The 17366-nt window shown below is 45.8% G+C and overlaps 1 long non-coding RNA gene and 1 other non-coding gene across 5 annotated transcripts in view; both read left to right on the top strand.

Annotated features, from left to right (window-relative positions):
• The first annotated feature begins 2048 nt into the window (after positions 1 to 2048).
• LOC112676608 (uncharacterized) overlaps positions 2049 to 17366 on the top strand; it is a 132245-nt gene continuing 116927 nt past the window's right edge. For all 4 annotated transcript variants that reach the window (XR_007406162.1, XR_007406165.1, XR_007406164.1 and 1 more), the window contains exons 1-3: positions 2049 to 2157; positions 8669 to 8903; positions 11203 to 11250. This is a non-coding gene — a long non-coding RNA (uncharacterized LOC112676608). The remainder of the gene's footprint in view (positions 2158 to 8668; positions 8904 to 11202; positions 11251 to 17366) is intronic.
• LOC112677047 (U6 spliceosomal RNA) lies at positions 8240 to 8346 on the top strand. Its single transcript, XR_003146816.1, has one exon. It is a non-coding gene; the product is annotated as a U6 spliceosomal RNA (small nuclear RNA).

Raw genomic sequence — 17366 nt, forward strand, 5'->3', positions numbered from 1 at the left:
CATTGATTGCTTAGCACAGCTCGAGGCCATATTTTTGTTATTAATCAACTTTGTACATTTGGTGATGCGGGAGTCCCTGCTTCTGGAAGGCCTTCCCCCTCATATGCTCTTACCAAAACATGTATTCACTCCTGGCCTTGTAGGGACTTGATGTAAACTACCCACTTTCCTGTGAACAGAAAATGCTAATACAGTGTTTTGGCCCTCAGAGCTGGTTCTGTTGAGAGTAGTAAATTTGTTGTGGTTGAACCCCTAGAATTGTTTGGGAGGACTGAAAGGTCTTTGGGGGAACCAGTGGGGAGAGGCTGGGCAGACCTCAGAATGTAGCAATGGGAAAGATACACCAGCAATTTGCAGCATCCAGCTGAACCTGGGTGAACTCAGCTCCTGAGGGGTCAAGAGGTCAAGGAGAATGGTTCCTTGACCCTTTGGGGGCTGGGGTTAGCCTCTGTGCTTGCAACTGTTACACAAGCCCGAGATGGCCGGGTCTCCAACAAAAATTTGTGACCTCTCACTGTTCCCTTAGTGAGGATTTGTCTCTTGGAGGTGACCACACAGGTAGAGACACTTGTTCCTGGCCCCTCTGGGGCCATGTGACTGGTTCTGCCCATAGAGTATGAGCAGATGTGCATCACTCCTGGGCCAAAGACTTTTTAAAAAGCAGTGGGACTTCACCATGTTCTCCTTCCCTGTGTGGTGATTGGCTGCAGAGGACTCTGAGGTCCCCAGGGGAATGGAGGTAGACCTCCAGGGTGTAATGTGTCCTGGTCTCTGAGTCATCAGGGGGAGGAATATCCAGTGCACAGAAAAAATAAATTTCCATTGTGTTTAGTCACTAAGGTTTTTGACTTTCTTACATAAACAGCTAGTGTTGCTCTGATGCACCAAGTTAGGTGTCATTAAATTCAACAGCTACTTAACCCTCTTGCTCTCTGAGACTCTGGGCCTCTGGAATGGCGGTTCGAGTGCCCCCCCCCCCTCCCCAAGCCCCCCATACTCCATCAGCTGTATTGTGACTCTTTAAATTGGAATGAGTAAAAATGCTGGGTATGCCAGGTGTTGGTGAAGACATGGAGAAGCCAGAACGCTCGTACGCTGCTGTAGGGAAGGTAAAGTGGTACAGCTTCTTTGCAAAACAAGCTGGCAGTTTCTCAAAGAGAAACACGCATTTATATTATGATCCAGTCATTCTGCTCCAGTCTTTATGCATGAGAGATGAAGGCATATGTGCAAACAAAGATTTGTACACTGGTGTTCACAGCAGCTTTACTACTAGTCACACACTGGACACTGATTTTCCAGTATTCCCTGAGGCCCTGCTTTAATGTCCTTCCCACGGTTTCCATGAGATGTCCTAGAAATACCCTTCGCTTTAGGCTGTGCTTTGCATGAAATCCTTTAGAAAAATCTTGCATCTGGCTGTTCCTCTCCATTTCCATCTTGAACTCTGACTCTAGTCCAAGCCACTGGCATTTCACAAAGACAGTGACCACAACCTACCCTCTGGTCTTCTTGCCCTTCCATCTTTCCTCCTCTACCTTCCTTTCTCCACACAGTGGCCAGAGAAGCCTCTTTAAAAACAGGTCCAATCATATCCTTCCAGTTGCTTCCCAATATACTTAACATAAAATCCAAAGTCCTCACCGTGAACCTCACAGAGTTGGATAATCTGACCATTGACTCCTTGGCTCCTTCCACTCTTTCCTTGACCACTGGTTTCAGCCACTTGTCTCCTTACTGTTTCTCAAAGATGCCAGAATCCTCTCTTACTTATTGAAACCATGTACTTGCCCTTCTCTTTCTTCCTAACATGGTTCCTTCAGGATTTGCATGTGGCTTCTTGATGGTCTCTGCTCAGATGTCACCTCCCCAAAGAGGTCATCTCTGGACACCTCCATAAAATAACCTTCCACCCACCTTCCTTTCTCTAATTTTCTTCATAGCATCTATTACTATCTAGAGTTACTCCATTATTTTTCTATTATTGTGTAAAATATTATCACTAACTTAGTGACTTAAAATAATACATGTTTATTGTCTCATAGCATCTGTGAGTCATGAGTCTGGGCACCACTTAGCTGAGTCCTCTGTTTGGGGTCTAAAGGGCTGCAATCAAGATGCTGGCTGGGATGTGCTCTCACCTGGTGGCTTGACTGGGTAAGGATCCATTTCCAGGCCTTGGAATGTCATTGGAATAATCCATGGCCTTGTAGTCATGGGAGTGAGGACCTTGGCTCCTTGGTCAATGTCAACTGGAGGCCACTCTCAGCTCCTAGAGATTCTTAGAGGCTGCTTAGAGCACAACATGGCTGCTAAGTTCATAAGTCCAGCAAAGAGGGTCTTTAGAAAGAGTTGGCCAGCAAGAGGGAATCTTACATATGGTCACAAAAATGACATCCCACCACTGCTGTCATACTGTATTGGTTAGAAACAAGTCATAAGTCCCACTCATACTAAAGTGGGGCATAGATTACACAAATCTGGGAATGCCAGGAGGCCAGAATCATGGAAGGGGTACTGTAGAGTCTCTCCATCACAATTGTATTCTATATTTCTTTATTGGTTAGTTTATCATCCATCTCCCTCACCAAACCATAGCCTCTAAGGATACAGAACCTTACTTGGTCTTGTTTGTAACTATAGCCCCAGCTATAGGAGAATCATGGACACACAATAGATGTTTAAAACATATTTCTTGAATAGATAAATTAAAGTTATTTTAATTGAGCTAGTTGAGTGAATTTTTGTGCCTTTCCTTTAAATGAACAAAATGCCATGCTGAAACATTGCTTTGAGGTTTAAAATGAGATATCAGTGAAAGTGTTCTGTAAACCATAAAATATTCTGTAAGAGCTAAGTACTATCCTTACTATGGTCTTGCCAGTTTATCTCCTTGGAAAATAATTTTTTTAAAAGATTCTATTTATTTATTCATGAGAGACACACAGAGAGAGGCAGAGACATAGGCATAAGGAGAAGTAGGCTCCCTGTGGTGGGCCTGGCATGGGACTTGATCCCAGGACCCTGGGATCACATCCTGAGTCAAAGGCAGATGCTCAACCACTGAGCCACCCGGGCACCCCAGAAATTAAATTTTTAAAATTAGTGTTGTCCACTAATTATTTCTCATTCTGTCCCTTGTTGGTCACATGGGATGGATTCCCAGTCTCTTAAAGTGGTCACAGATCTTGTGTTGGCCTTTGAAAAGTAAGTCAATGTGATTTGTGTCACTTGCGGATGGAAGATTTGAGAGCTAGCAAGCATGATGACTTTCTCGGTTCCCCTTTGCCATGGTGACCTGCGATGTATTTGGTAGTGACTTCTTTCTTACTTTTCATCTCAGCCTGGGTCCCTGAGAGTGATACCATGATACCAAGCAGAGCTCCCAGCTGATTCCCAGAGAAAACACAGATAATGTAGGAAAGAAACCATCGATGATTCAATCCTCAGGGATTTGGGGTTGTTTGTTACTGCAGCATAATCTGGCCCATCCTGACTGATGCAGTAACCAACCTTCCTCAGATGATCAGCTCCTTCCTGCTATTCACACTAGAACACACCAATTAACTTGGGAGAAAAAAAAGCCACATTCTGTCTTTGTGAGTATGAGTTTGCTTTGATCATGGTATCTTAACATGTGTGGTCAGTTACATGACCTCTCAATGTAGATCGGTTTTATTACTCTGAATGGCTGCCTATCCTTTTGTTCCTACCACCTTCCCAAAGTCAATTTCAGGTGTCTTCATGAAGGTCACATTAATCCTCTTGCTTCCAACCCTGGAGCCTGCTACTTGCATATGCCGAGGAGCTCCCTTGAATTTGTCACCCCGCACCCCCCCCACCCCTGCCTCAAGGTTTTATTTATTTATCTGAGAGAGAAAGAGGAAGTGTGTACATGAGCAGGGGGAGGGGCAGAGGGAGAGGGAGAAGCAGACTTCCCGCTGAGCAGGGAGCCCCATATGGGGCTCAATCCCAGGACCTTGGGATCACTACCTGTGTAGATGCTTCACCGACTGAGCCACCCAGGCGCCCCCTCGCCCCCCGGAATTTCAATGCTTAAAGCAGTTCCAAAGGACATCCTGCATGTACCTAACAGAATTTCTCAGGCATCACTTAGTATTTTAAGACTATCCCAGACACCTCACATTTTTCAGCTAAAGCTCTGGTTGTTCAACAAATGGAACATAATACTGTTTAAACAGAGTGGTGGCCTGGGAGACCAGACCCTGCAAACCTCAGATAACTACTATTTCCCCCAATCCTGTATCAAGGGAACTTGTAGGAGACTCACCACCATGATTTTATTGGACCTGCAACTTCTGAGTCCCTCCCCTTTCTCCTGTCACTGTCTCCTCATGCTAATTCCTGTCTTGATGAAGCCACGCCAACCAACCAGTTCTCTTAACAGATTGCAGTTTTCCACGAAACCTGTCTTGGGAGAAGTCAACCCCAAAGTCATCTGAAAGCACATGATGGGGGCTGGCCTGGGGGTAAGAGTGACCCTTTCTCACTGTGGCCTTTGTGATGAATACACCAGATTCATAAATTCACATAGGCCTTATCCACACATCCATTTTCATATCAATGGAAAATGCTTTCCAGATGTGTGTTAGAGGTGCTAGGCTTCGCTCTGCTGACTTTTTATTTTCTGCTAGGTCTCTGCCCGGCCCGGCACACAGCCCATTGTTTTTATATCAAAAAGATGGGTCGTACCTGCTTCATAACCCGGAGGAATTCACAGCAACCTGAAGGAACTGAAAGAATGTGGTTTCCAGATCCGATTAGAGAGATGGGACTGGGTCCCCAGGGTTCTCAGGCTCAGCTGCCCCAGCCTACAATGTCATTCATTGTCTTGTGGGCTAAATGAGTCAGGTTTCTAACCCCCACCTTCCATTGCCTTGTGCATGGCCCTGGAGCATACCCAGAAGGGAGTTGACCACTAAGCTATCTCTGTTGGCTTTGGGTCTTCTGCTGTTTCTGCAGATGTTCTTTGTGGGGGCACAGGGAAGGGATCCCAGGCTTGAGTCTTTCTTGGGGAAGCCCAAATACTCCCCTCATTTGAAGAACCTTTACTTTTTGCTCATGGGTGGCGGAGAACTCTGGAACATGAGCTTTAAAATCAGAACCCTGGCCTGGTCATTTACTAGGCTGTGTGACCTTGGGCAAGCCCCTTGATCTTTCTGAGCCTCTGATGGCTCATCTGGATGTTGTAGATTTTAATCTTTCATATCTCTTCGATTATCATGAAGTTGAAAGGAGACAATGCATGCAAAACTCTTATCATAGAGTCTTTTTTTTTTTTTTAGATAGTATTTATTTATTCCTGAGAGACACAGAGAGAAGCAGAGACATAGACGGAGGGAGAAGCAGGCTCCCCACAGGGACCCCAATGTAGGACTTGTTCCCCGGACCGGGATTACGCCCTGAGCCAAAGGCAGACGCTCGACTGCTGAGCCGCCCAGGCGTCCCAGAGTCTTTAATAAATAGTAGCTAATATCATTATCACTTGTGCTACTACTGTTATAATAATTTAACCTAAGCTTGAACCCACACTGATTTTCCCATGGTGTTCCACTGGTTTGTAAAGGAGTGTGAACAAAATGCCTTCCAGAAGTCCTCCCTGGCCCCACCTTAAAGTTTCTCTTGATATATCCCTGTTGGGCACATCTCTCAGAGCCTTGGGAACAAGCATTATGGCCTAATATTTGGGAGCCACATCAACGACTTTGAACTCTAGGTAATTTTTTTTTCTTTTCTATTTTGAAGGACCATGCTGATTAGGGGCAGAGTCAGATCAGAGATTTAAAGTAAAGTCCTGAGCTCTGGAGCCAAAGCTGGCTAAAGTTTTTCTTTGATGTGTGCCTTCCTCTTTGTTCAGGGAGGATTTCCACTGGGCACATAGTAGGCACTCAGTTAACATATGTTGAGTGAGTGGCTAGAAAAGGGGCTTAGCGAGGAAGCAATAATGTGATAATGACATTCGTATTGACTATTTTCTGGGTGCTGAGGGACTCTATGCCAGGCAGCAGGCTAGTGTATGTGAGATTTTTCATTTACTACTCATGGAATATTCTGTGAGGGAGATACTACAAAGCTCTTTAGGGAGATAAGGATATTGAGATTTAGCCTGAGACTCCATTCTGGTGAAGTGTAGAGCTGGATTTGGGCCCAGGGAACCTGAGGAAAGAGTTCTTGCACTTGCCTGCCAGGTCATAGGCCTGTCTGACTCAATTGTTCAAATGTTCACATTTTGAGTTGGTTTCATGTGCAAGTCCCCAGGAAGCTGCCCTACCCACTTTCACTTTGGGATGACATGGGTGGGAGCATGAAGCTGGAACAGAATGTTTCGATCCTCTTCTTTAAAGAAAGACAATGTGGAGATCCCTGGGTGGCTCAGCAGTTTGGCGCCTGCCTTTGGTCCGGGGCGTGATCCTGGAGTCCCGGGATCGAGTCCCGTGTCGGGCTCCCGGCATGGAGCCTGCTTCTCCCTCCTCCTGTGTCTCTGCCTCTCTCTCTCTCTCTCTGTGTCTATCATGAATCAATCAATCAATCAATCTTTAAAAAAAAATAAAGAAAGACAATGCATTACTAAATAGATTATGTCCATGAACAGATTCCATAGACCAAGCTCATATGGAATTAGTTCCTGGACACTTTTACAAAGGACAAGATAGACCTTTACAAATCCTCTAATGATTTCATCACTGTTAAACAATTATAGATATTATAGCTCTGTATTTCTGAATACAAAGAGGAAAAGTCTACAAAGGACATAGCCACATATTTAAGAGATAATTAAATTTTGTGCCTATCATTTTAGCTTAAAGCTTTATTATTCTTATTTCAAGTTTATGGGTTTTTTTTTTAAAGATTTTATTTATTTATTTGACAGAGAGAGCATGAGCAGTGGGGGAGCAGCAGAGGGAGAGGAAGAAGCAGGCTCCTCACTGAGCAAAGAGCCTGATGTGGGGCTCTATCCCAAGACCCTGGGATCATGACCTGAGTTGAAGGCAGACACTTAACCTACTGAGCCACCCAGGTGCCCCTACTTATGTTTTTTTCTTTTTTTTAACTTAAAAAAAAATAAATCAGAAAGTATAAAAGCATATACAGTGAAGACTCCCTCCTTCCCCAGTCCAGAGGCATCTACTTTTTCTCCTGGGGAGCAACCAAGGCTTTCAATTTCTTGCCTGCCTCTATAGAAAGAGTCAATTATCAGAGGCTTCAATTAGGTTGGACAGAACTTTCCTTTGGATGGGTCCCTGGTTTGTATCTGTTGCTTGAGTTTCTGACAACAAGCTTGGTGTAAAGAAAATTAAAGGCAATAAAAACAATTATTAAAGGACACAAGTACTTTCCGTCCAGCAGGTCTCATGTCTCAGCTGCAGAAGCAAATGCTGAGGACTGTTTCTCCTCCCACTGGGACAGCTGGCTGTGTTCCCTGGTCCTCCAGGCACTGCAACAGTTGATCTCCAACTCCAAATCATGGGAGGCCTTTGATCTCTGGTCCCAGGCCTTTGATTGGTCTCCATGGCAACCACCATGCCCCTGGCCCCCTGTGGTGGAGAATGCACCCCATTGTTCCATCCTCCCCACCTTCCTCCACCTTAATTACCTGTGCCCATTAGGGGATGGTTCCACCTCAGGCTTCTGTTTGCTTTGACGAGCCAGGAAGACATGTTCCTCAGCGGCTTCATTTTCTTTCTCTACCTGTCCTCTCTGGCTACATGATGCCTCCATTGCTCCTGTGGGCCTGGGTTCACCCTCAGTTATCCGCAGGACTAAGTCCTAGGGACTCTGTTCAGGGAGTCACCTTGCATTTTAAAGCCTTGGGTGTCTCATCTGTACAATGGAGATAAAAGTGGTCTGAGGGCTGAAAACTAAACATCTTCAAAGCACAGTGGCTGGCATATAAGTAATTGATAAAGGTGATGTGTCTTTATTAAAGGAGAACACCTTAGGGGCTCTAAATTTGGTGATTGGGGTTGGCTGCTCACTGGTAATTGAACTTGTACTGTCAACCTTGGACTGTTTGTCAGGGGTGTCTGGGTGGCTCAGTCAGTTAAGTGTCTGCCTTTGACTCAGGTCATGATCCCAGGGTTCTGGGATTCAGCTCCACATTGAGGCTCTCCACTCAGCGGGGAGTCTGCTTCTCCCTCTTCCTCTGCCCCTCCACCCGACTCATGCACACACTCTCTCTCTTTCAAATGAATAAATAAAATCTTAAAAAAAATCTTGGGTGCTTGCTTTGGCAGCACAGATACTAATATTGGAATGATGCAGAGAAGATTAGCATGGCCCCTGTGCAAGGATGACATGGAAATTCGTGAAGCGTTCCATATTTTTATTTTTTTATTTAAAGCCACAGCGAGATGCCCATACATACCTATCAGCAAAGATAAAATAAAAAATGGTGAAAATGCCAAATGCTAGGAAGGATGTGGGGAAACCACATTCTCATACTTTAGTGGGAGTATAAAATGATAGACCTTGGGCATTAGCTTAGAAAATAATGTCTGAAAAATAAAACAGAACAAAACTAAGCATAAAAAAAATCTTGGACTGTCATATCTCTATCTATCTATCTATCTATCTATCTATCTATCTATCTATCTATCTATTTATCATCTATTTATACCAGGCCTCCCCCTGCCACTTCAATCCACAGTTTTACTTTCTACAATTCAGTACCTGCAGTCAACCATGGTCTGGAAGTAGATGACCCTCCTGACTATCTTCAGAAGGTTAATAGCAGCCTGATGCTACATCACATATCTACATCACCCACCTCGCTTCCTCTCATCATGTAGGCATTTTATCATCTGACGTCATCACCAGAAGGATGAGTGCAGTACAAGAAGATGTATTGAGAGAGAGAGAGACCACATTCACCTGTTATTATAGTATGTTGTTATCATTGTTCTATTTTATTATTAGTAGTAGTTGCTAATCTTTCACTGTGCCTAATTTATAAATGAAAATTTATCCTAGATTTGTATGCATAGGGAAAAATAGTGTCTATAGGATTTGGTATTCCCCACAGGTTGAGGCATCCACTGGCAATCTTGGAATGTTTCCCCTATGGATAAGGGGGGGATTATTGTTTTATTTCCTGTGTTCTAGCTTGTTGGGTGGCCTTTCTATGTAACACACCATTGGCTGTTCATCTCTAGCGAGCTCATCCTATTATGCTTCTTCTTACCTCTGAGCCTCTGAATGTTCTGTTCCCATCACCTTGAATGTCCCTTCCCGCCCTTCCGCCTGCCCCTTGGTTAACTCTACTTGTAGGCCCTTTGGGTCTTAGCTGAGATGTCATGCTCTCTAGGTTGTTACTTGACTCACCAGGGTATCTACCTTAGCAGTTCCTATAACTTGGTATTTATCACAATGCATCCCAATTATCCATTTTCTTACCTGTAACCCCTTCCCGTCTGTGAGCCCCTGGAGAGCTGGGCCCGTGTTCTCTTCAGTGTTTAATTCCTGTGCTGAACATCTGATCTGGAAGTTCTCAGGAGATATGTGGATACGTTCAGTTAACAAATATTTATTGAGTTACTACTATGTGTCAGACCTTATAGTCACCAACAAAACAAGAGGAACCTTACCCTCAGGGAATTTGCAGTCTCATAATATGGGTGCATAAATGGACATTGGCTCTGGAGAGCTGGTCCATCAGTGATATGGAACCTGTTGTAGTTGTTGGGCACACTTTGCCCATCTCTGTACATCTGTACTTGTTCTTCCCACTGCCTGGGCAGCTGGTCTCCTGTGTCTGCTTAGCTCCCATACCAGAGCTAGGGCAACATATCACTGTGGCAAGTCATTATGTTTGTGATTCCCTTTGCTTTGAAAATTCCATCAAAACAGGGTCTTGGGACACTTGGGTGGCTCAGTGATTGAGCATCTGCCTTTGGCTCAGGTCATGATCCTGGGGTCCTGGGTTGAGTTCTGTATCAGGCTCCCTGCAGGGAGCCTGCTTTTCCCTCTGCCTGTGTCTCTGCCTCTCTCTCGGTGTCTCTCATAAATAAATAAATAAAAATCTTAAAAAAAAAAAACAAGGTCTTGAGCATGTAGGCACCAACTGGAAGATGGGCTCCCTGTGAACTGGGAGACTCTCATGTCCCCTTGGCAGCTCTAGGACCCAGGTCAGGGCTTGGCACCCAGAAGACCCTTGCCTTAGGCAGACACATGCCTAAGAGTGAGTGGCATCATATTCTCACTCTTTCTTCTGGCCAGGGAAGGATTTAGTTTTTAAGAGGCTCTTGGACATTTCTGGTCTTATCCTTGGCTTGATGATATGATTAACTCTAAGAAACTGGGGGTTGGGATGCTGGCCGGGAGGTGCTGGGATTATCCAGAACCATGTTTTTTTTTTTTTTTTTCAGAACCATGTTTCTATAGAAGTGCCAAGGTTCCTTTCCCACATAGAGAGTGTTTTAAATTAGGTTTTGTTGAAAACAAACATTTACGCTATAGATAGATACACAACTGCAAATTTTTTTGGAGGGGAAAAAGGATTTATCTGAGACTTAAGAGGAGGTGAGGATGGGTGTCATATAGGGAAGCAGAATAGAAAGACAAAAATTGGCATGCTGCTTTCGTCCCGGCAGGGTTTGGGAAGACCCTGTCTATGTCAACAATACTTTGCATAGTTGCATTTGGTGAAACCCTAGCAGGCTGCCTGGCTTTGTCTCTGTTTCTACAGAGAGATTGTTTCTGAAAGGAGGGCACTCTTTTTTTTAAAAAAGTTTTTATTTATTTATTTGAGAGAGAGAGAGAGAGAGAGAGCAGGAGAGAGAGGGAGAGAGAATCTGAAGCAGATTTTGCACTGAGCGCAGAGCCTGCCATGGTGCTCCATCCCATGACCGTGAGATCATGACCTGAGCTGAAACCGAGTCAGACCTTAACCAACTGAGCCCCCCACAGGCGCCCCTGGAAGGAGGGCATTCTGCCTGGAATCCAGAACTCCTGACTCCCGTTCCAGTGCTCTTTTCTTTACCCCATGAAGTCTCTTGACCCAAAGGTGTTATTCTAGACATTGCTCTTTTTTTTTTTTTTTGAGTCAGAGATGGTCTTGCCACTTCTAATGGTGAGAAACAAAGCTTTCTGAGAGCCTCTGATAAGCTTACTGGACTCCTCTTGTGCCCTCTCTAAAATGTAAGTTTAGTGCAGAGATTGCTGACCCCACTCATTCTCTTCTAGGGCTGGATGGGGAGCAGAAATGAAGGAAGCTGATCAAGGATGTAACAGGTAGGTGGGGGTGTCCTGGCAGGAAACAGATGATACTCTCCAACTAGGCCTTTTGCTCTAGGGGCAGTTTGCAGATGTCTGAGAAGATGTAGGGAAACTGGGGTGGGAAGACGGAAGCCAAGAGGAATAGTGTGGCATCTGACGCTAGTAACATGTAGGAGCACTCATCTCTCTTAGGTTGGAAGACACGTAGCTGAAGACAGCAGGGCTCTGGAGAGGGGTTGGATAGGAATGCTGACCTTGGGTGGAGGGACTCAGCCAGCCTGCAAGGACCCAGTGACCCTATAGGGAGGGGGCTGGGGAATGTATACCCTGGATTCACTTCCACTCACATTTGCTCCCTGTGTCCTGTTGACCAACCAACATGATGCCGAAGAAGGCATCCATACAGTTCCATAAGGATCAGTCTCATGGGCAGAGAGTAGGGTGGGGAAGAGGGGAGGGTGGGTCTGCAGGGACACATAGACAATGTCTAAGGTGGTACATAGGCCAGGCTTCATTTCCATGGGGAAATATATCCTATGTTCCCTGGACAGGATGGCCCTCTTGGTTGACCTTAATTTCTCTGCATCTTATTTTCCCATTCTCTAAAACGGGCATGACAACAACAAAAATAATTATAATAAAATGTCACCCACTTACCAACTGTCAAGAGCTGTTGTGAGGATTAAATGAATTAATCCATGTAATACACTTCGAATATCCCAAGTGTTAGCTTTCATTTCATTTTTACACCATCATGATCCTTTGTTTAACAGCCATGGGGGAGAAAAAAAAAGATGAAAAACAGCCATGAGTGCAAGACTATTCTACTGTCCCTTTAATTCTTCTGTGAATAAAACAATAGTGAGATGTCAATGATAGAGGGCAACTGACCTTGAGACACATACAGGGAGACAATAGGGAGTGGTGGGGACTGTGGCAAACACAGAGTCTTGTCTCAAGGGACCATCTGCCATGCAGCTCTAGCAGATTATGACCGTGTAGGAATGTAGGCAGCGGCGCCAAGACTTTTAAGTTTTCAAGAAAAGCTGAAAAATTAGAATTTTTATGTGAAAGCTTCTGATTTTTAAATGCTGGCAAATGGTTTCAAATTTTCAAAAATACATCATTTGAGCCAACACTTTGTGAGCCAAGCAAAACAGGTCTTGGGGCTGGATCCAACTCCCATGTAGCTAGCCGGTTGTGATCTTTGGTTGAGCTTGTGCCTGCTGACCAGAGGAGGCTTTTGGCTTTTTCAGGAAGACAGAACATGACCTTGGCTCCTGGCAGAGACTTCTGTAGTGAGGCCTCAGCTGAGACAGCAGACATAAGACAAAGCATCCTTGACCTAAAATACAAGAGTTGGAAGAAAGCACAGGAAGGGGATGATGTTTAGCAGCCAAAGAGCAGGGGTGGGTGACAGTGGACTTTCTCCTTAAAGGGAAATGCAGGTGGGATATTATAGGAAGCCAGGACAGTTCTCATATCGCATTCGTGAATCAGAGGTAGCCAGAGTCCTAGTTATATCTGCACGACTCCATGAACTGATTTTCTTTTTGTCCAGAGTTATTTTAAAATTCTTTTGGGGGGTAAGGAGAGATAAAACCCTACTTTGGGATATTACGTGAATTTGAGAAATTAACAGCAGCCTGCATCCCATGATGCTTCTTGTCGGGAGACATCGGGCTGCGGGCAAGGTTACCACATGCTCCGGGGCTGTCCCCCTAACACACCCCTGGAGTGGCTTCGAGCCCCCCCTCTGCTTCTTTCCCTTGGGGTGGGGGGAATACAAATGCCGATTAGAATCCCCCATCTTTGGAGACAGACCGGAGCACACGATCATGTGTAGACATCCTCTCCGTGCACACACATCTGTTATACACATTGCCACGGTGTCCTCTGGTTGTTCAACAATGAGCAGAATTATTTCCTCTTATTACTTCCCATGTTGCCTCAAAACCGCACTCGGAAAAAGAAAACCACCGGCGGGGGGTGGGGGGTGCTCGGCCAATCCCACTGCCAGGCAGGCTCAGTTTTTTTGCACATAGGAGTTGGGGGGTGGGGGTCAAGGGGGAGGCAGTGGGCCACGTCTAAGGAAGGGAGCATAGCCACTATCTTTTGTGTGGGTCTCTGTGTGTGTGGGTCCGCACATGTGTCTGTAGAAATGTCTGTGTCTGTCTGATGGTCTGTGTCTTGTCACTCTGTGTGCTGTGTGTCAGCTGTTGAAATGTATTGCACTTTGTCATTATTTCTCAGTGTTATTGTGATATTATTGACATGTAACATAGATACGTTTAGGGGGTACGATGTGATGATTCAATTCATGTCTATATGGCACAACAGTGACCACAATAAGGCTAGTTCACACCGTCATCCCCTTGCATGATGACCTTTTCTGCTGTAAGGTGGTCACATTTAAGACCTGCTCTCTTACTGACTTTCTTTCTTTTTTTTTTTTTAAGATTTTATTTATTTATTCATGAGAGACACACACACACACACCTAGAGGCAGAGACACAGGCAGAGGGAGAAGCAGGTACCCTGCAGGGAGCCCAACACGGAACTCGATCCCAAGACCTTGGGGTCACGACCTGAGCTGAAGGCAGACGCCCAACCACTGAGCCACCCAGTGCCCCTCTCTTACCAGCTTTCAAGTTTACCATGCAGTATTGCTAATTCGTCACCAAGTTGCTGATCTGATCCTCAGAACTGATTTCTGTTGTAGCTGGGAGTTTGTGGTCTTCCACTAACCTCTCCCCGTTGCCTCCACCCATTAGCAGCAGGCAACCTCCATTCTCTTCTTTCTGCGAGTCTGGCTTTTTTTAGATTCCCCTTCTAAGTGAGAACATGCATTATTTGTCTTTCTCTGCCTGACTTACTTTGCTTAGCATAATGCCCTCAACGTTCATCTGTGTCGTTGCAAAAGACAGATTTCCTGCTTTTAATTGCTGAGCAATATTCCATTGTATGTATATACCACATTTTCTTTATCCATTCATCTGTTGATGAATGTGTGTCCGTTTTAAATAGCACCCATTTACCAAATGCGAATAATATACCAGACCCCATACTAAACGCTTTAGCACACACAGGCTTTTCTATTTAAGCTCTAAGGCAACCGCATAGCGGAGACCAGAATCTTAGTTTTGCAGATGACTACTCGGAGGTTTGCTTGTCCATTCATCCGCTCACTCAAAGATCCGTTTGGCACCTGAGTGCTGGGTGCTGTCCCAAGCTTCGGGCTATGGCAGTTTCAGAGACAAGGCTCCAGACAGCCGGGACCTCACCTCTGAATGAGGAGAGGCATGTTCTAGACAAGTAAACAGCAATAAAAAAATACGTGTTTTTTTCAGAGCTTGTAACTGGCTGTGGTGTGTTCAGAGAACTTGGTAAGGATGAGGAATTGTTGGCCCAGTCCCTCAGCTGGAGTTCAGGCGACCTGGGCAGGTACCGGGAGTGGCTTAACCCCTTTGCAAAGGGCACATCTTTGCCAGGCAGAGAGGGGTCTGGGATTAAATGCCCTTTTGGAAAGTTGCCTTCATGGTTTGCTGGTTGGAAGGCTGTACCCTTCAGAACTGGGGTCTTGAGAACATTGCCTGGCTCCAGATGGCCGAGGAGAATAAACTGGTGAGACCCACTCTGTGCCTTTGTCTACAAGGGTGGTGCTTGTGTGTTTCCGGGGAGGCACAGACCTCTCTGTTTCTGTCCTGGATTCAATCAGGGGGCCACTGTGGGAAGGCACAGGGTCTGGCACCACACTCGCTGGAGTCGCAGCCCTGGCTCAGCCCTTCCCGGTCGTGTGATCTTGGGGCGAAGTGATCCAAGAATTGGACTCGAGGTGGGTAGGGGGACAGGCTGGAACAGGAAGGCCTGGAAGGGAGGAGGGCTTGTTTTTCAGTTGAGTCCTGTTGAACAGAGCACTGAGCTCTCTTGGGGCTGGTTCACACCTCAGAAGTTCCTTGCCACGGCGGAAAGGCAGTTTTGTGTTTCAATAGCAAGCAGCTAGTATTACACGCTGGGGGCTAGACACACATTCCTTTCTATGGGCTGTATTCCTCTGAGGAATATGGCCTTTTTCCCCATGGAGAAACTGAGGCTCAGAAAGGCTAGGATGTCTAGTCAAGGCCATACAGCTAGGAAATCGTAGAAGTGGGATGCAAAGAGTCTCTCTGGCTTTGAGGACGATACCTGTCACCACTACAATTTCACTGTCGCAAGCGCCTGGAGACCGAGGGGATGAGGAGGGGGCCAGGTATGAGCAGCAGTGATGGTGTGAAGGCTGGAACCGGAGATTGTGGCCTTGGGAGAGGGCCTCGCAGAGCTGAGTGTTCAGAGAAATGGAAAGATGTGCCTGTGCCATCGAAAGGAGACCAAGGCAGAGGGAGGGGTTTAGAGCTGCCCGGGTACTTCCTCAGCATACTGGAGGTTCTCACTGCCTCCCAGAAGGCCATGCAGCTCACTGTGATCCTATGCTCTCGTAGATTCGGGGATTCCAGAGCTGGGAGTAGAACATGGAGACTGGCTTGCCAGGGAGCCTCCATGAGTTCGGTATCATTTCCTCTCCCCAGAGAACAAAGCATGAGGAGGGTTTGCTTAGGCAGACACATCTGTATTCCCTGTGGAGCACCAGAAAACTAGGCACCATTTTTTTTGCCTGGCTCTAAAAGATGAGGAAAGGGCAACCCACTCCTTAGAACTATTCTAGGCTCTTGAGATAGTGAGCCTCCTGTCCCTGGAGGCATGTAAGCAGAGGCTGCACTATTTCATGAAAGGGGGTTTTCTGTTGGGGGAGAAGTTGGATTAGTTTCTGAAATTCTTTTCAATGCCTGATTCCAGGGCAAATCAACTGAGGCAGATGCAGCATCTACCACGTTCTCTAAGACTTGACCACCTAAGAATCATTTGGTGGGGTGTTTATGGTTTTATTCCCCCCTTGAGTCTGAAAAATGCCTTCCTTTTTTGGGTCTCAACTCAGGCACAGAGGCCAACATATTCCATCAGTGGGGCATTTGATTTACACATGGTTAAATCCTGCTCTGCTGCTCACCAGCTGAGTGGCTTTGAGCGCATGACTAAGGCTCCCTGAACCTCGGTGTTCCCATCTGTAAAGTAGGGCAAATACTAGAACTGACCCAACAGTGTTGGTAACGATGGTTGAATGAGATGCATGTGGTAAATAAAGGATCCCTTTATTAATATTACTTCATTATTATTCATTCAATGGCTATTAACTGAAGACCAACTAATTGTCAAACCTGTGGAGTTGTGAGCCATATGCAGAGAGATGAAAGATCTATCCACTGTGACCAGAAAACCTTATTTTCCTACTCAGAAGGGCACTGATGGGGATGGAGGAAATGCAAGGCAACACACACACACACACACACACACACACACACACACACAGACACACATCCCTCCTCTTGATTTTCAAAAAAATCTTCCCACGAGGTCACATTTGGATGAAATCCAAGCCTCGGGTGATGCTCGGGCCTTGATTTTTATCAGAATCGGCCTTTCCCAACCAGACTGCACATGCTATTGATATATAATATAGCGTTATTTATTACTTGCTGAATACCCGCAGTCTGTTCAGCCCTTTACAAGAGATAAAGGAGATAAGCCCTGGTCCCCGAGGGCTTTGTGATTGGGTTACTCCCGGTGCCCCAGCTGAGAGCGAGTTAGGATGCTCACGGCACGTTAACTCAAAACGCGTTGCTCCTTCCCATAAAGAAGACGATCGTGAGAGGCTGACTTGCCATCTTCGCAGTTTTGCTCAACTCAGAGAGAACACGATAGCAGCTGATGCGATTAAAAATTCATTTCAAAAAGAAGAGCTCTTTCTAAACTCAAAACCATGAAACTGAGCAGGTTTGGATTTCCTGTCTTCCCCTGTCAGTCTCTGGCTTAAAAAAATGTTGCCGTCCAAATCATTTCCCCCTGCGGGGCTTTGTAAGGGGGACTGATGGCCTTTTGGAGGCAGAGAAACAGATGGATGCCCTTGTGCCTGGAAGTTGGGCACAGCTAGGAAATGATGCTTTTCCAACGTTCTGGCAGCCTGCACGCCGACGTCCCAGCGAAGCCCGGTGCTCTCAGGCCCTCCTTGCTTGGAGAAGTCTCGATGGTCCATCGGT

Source organism: Canis lupus, chromosome 26 (assembly GCF_003254725.2).
Source record: "Canis lupus dingo isolate Sandy chromosome 26, ASM325472v2, whole genome shotgun sequence".
Classification (NCBI taxonomy): domain Eukaryota; kingdom Metazoa; phylum Chordata; class Mammalia; order Carnivora; family Canidae; genus Canis; species Canis lupus.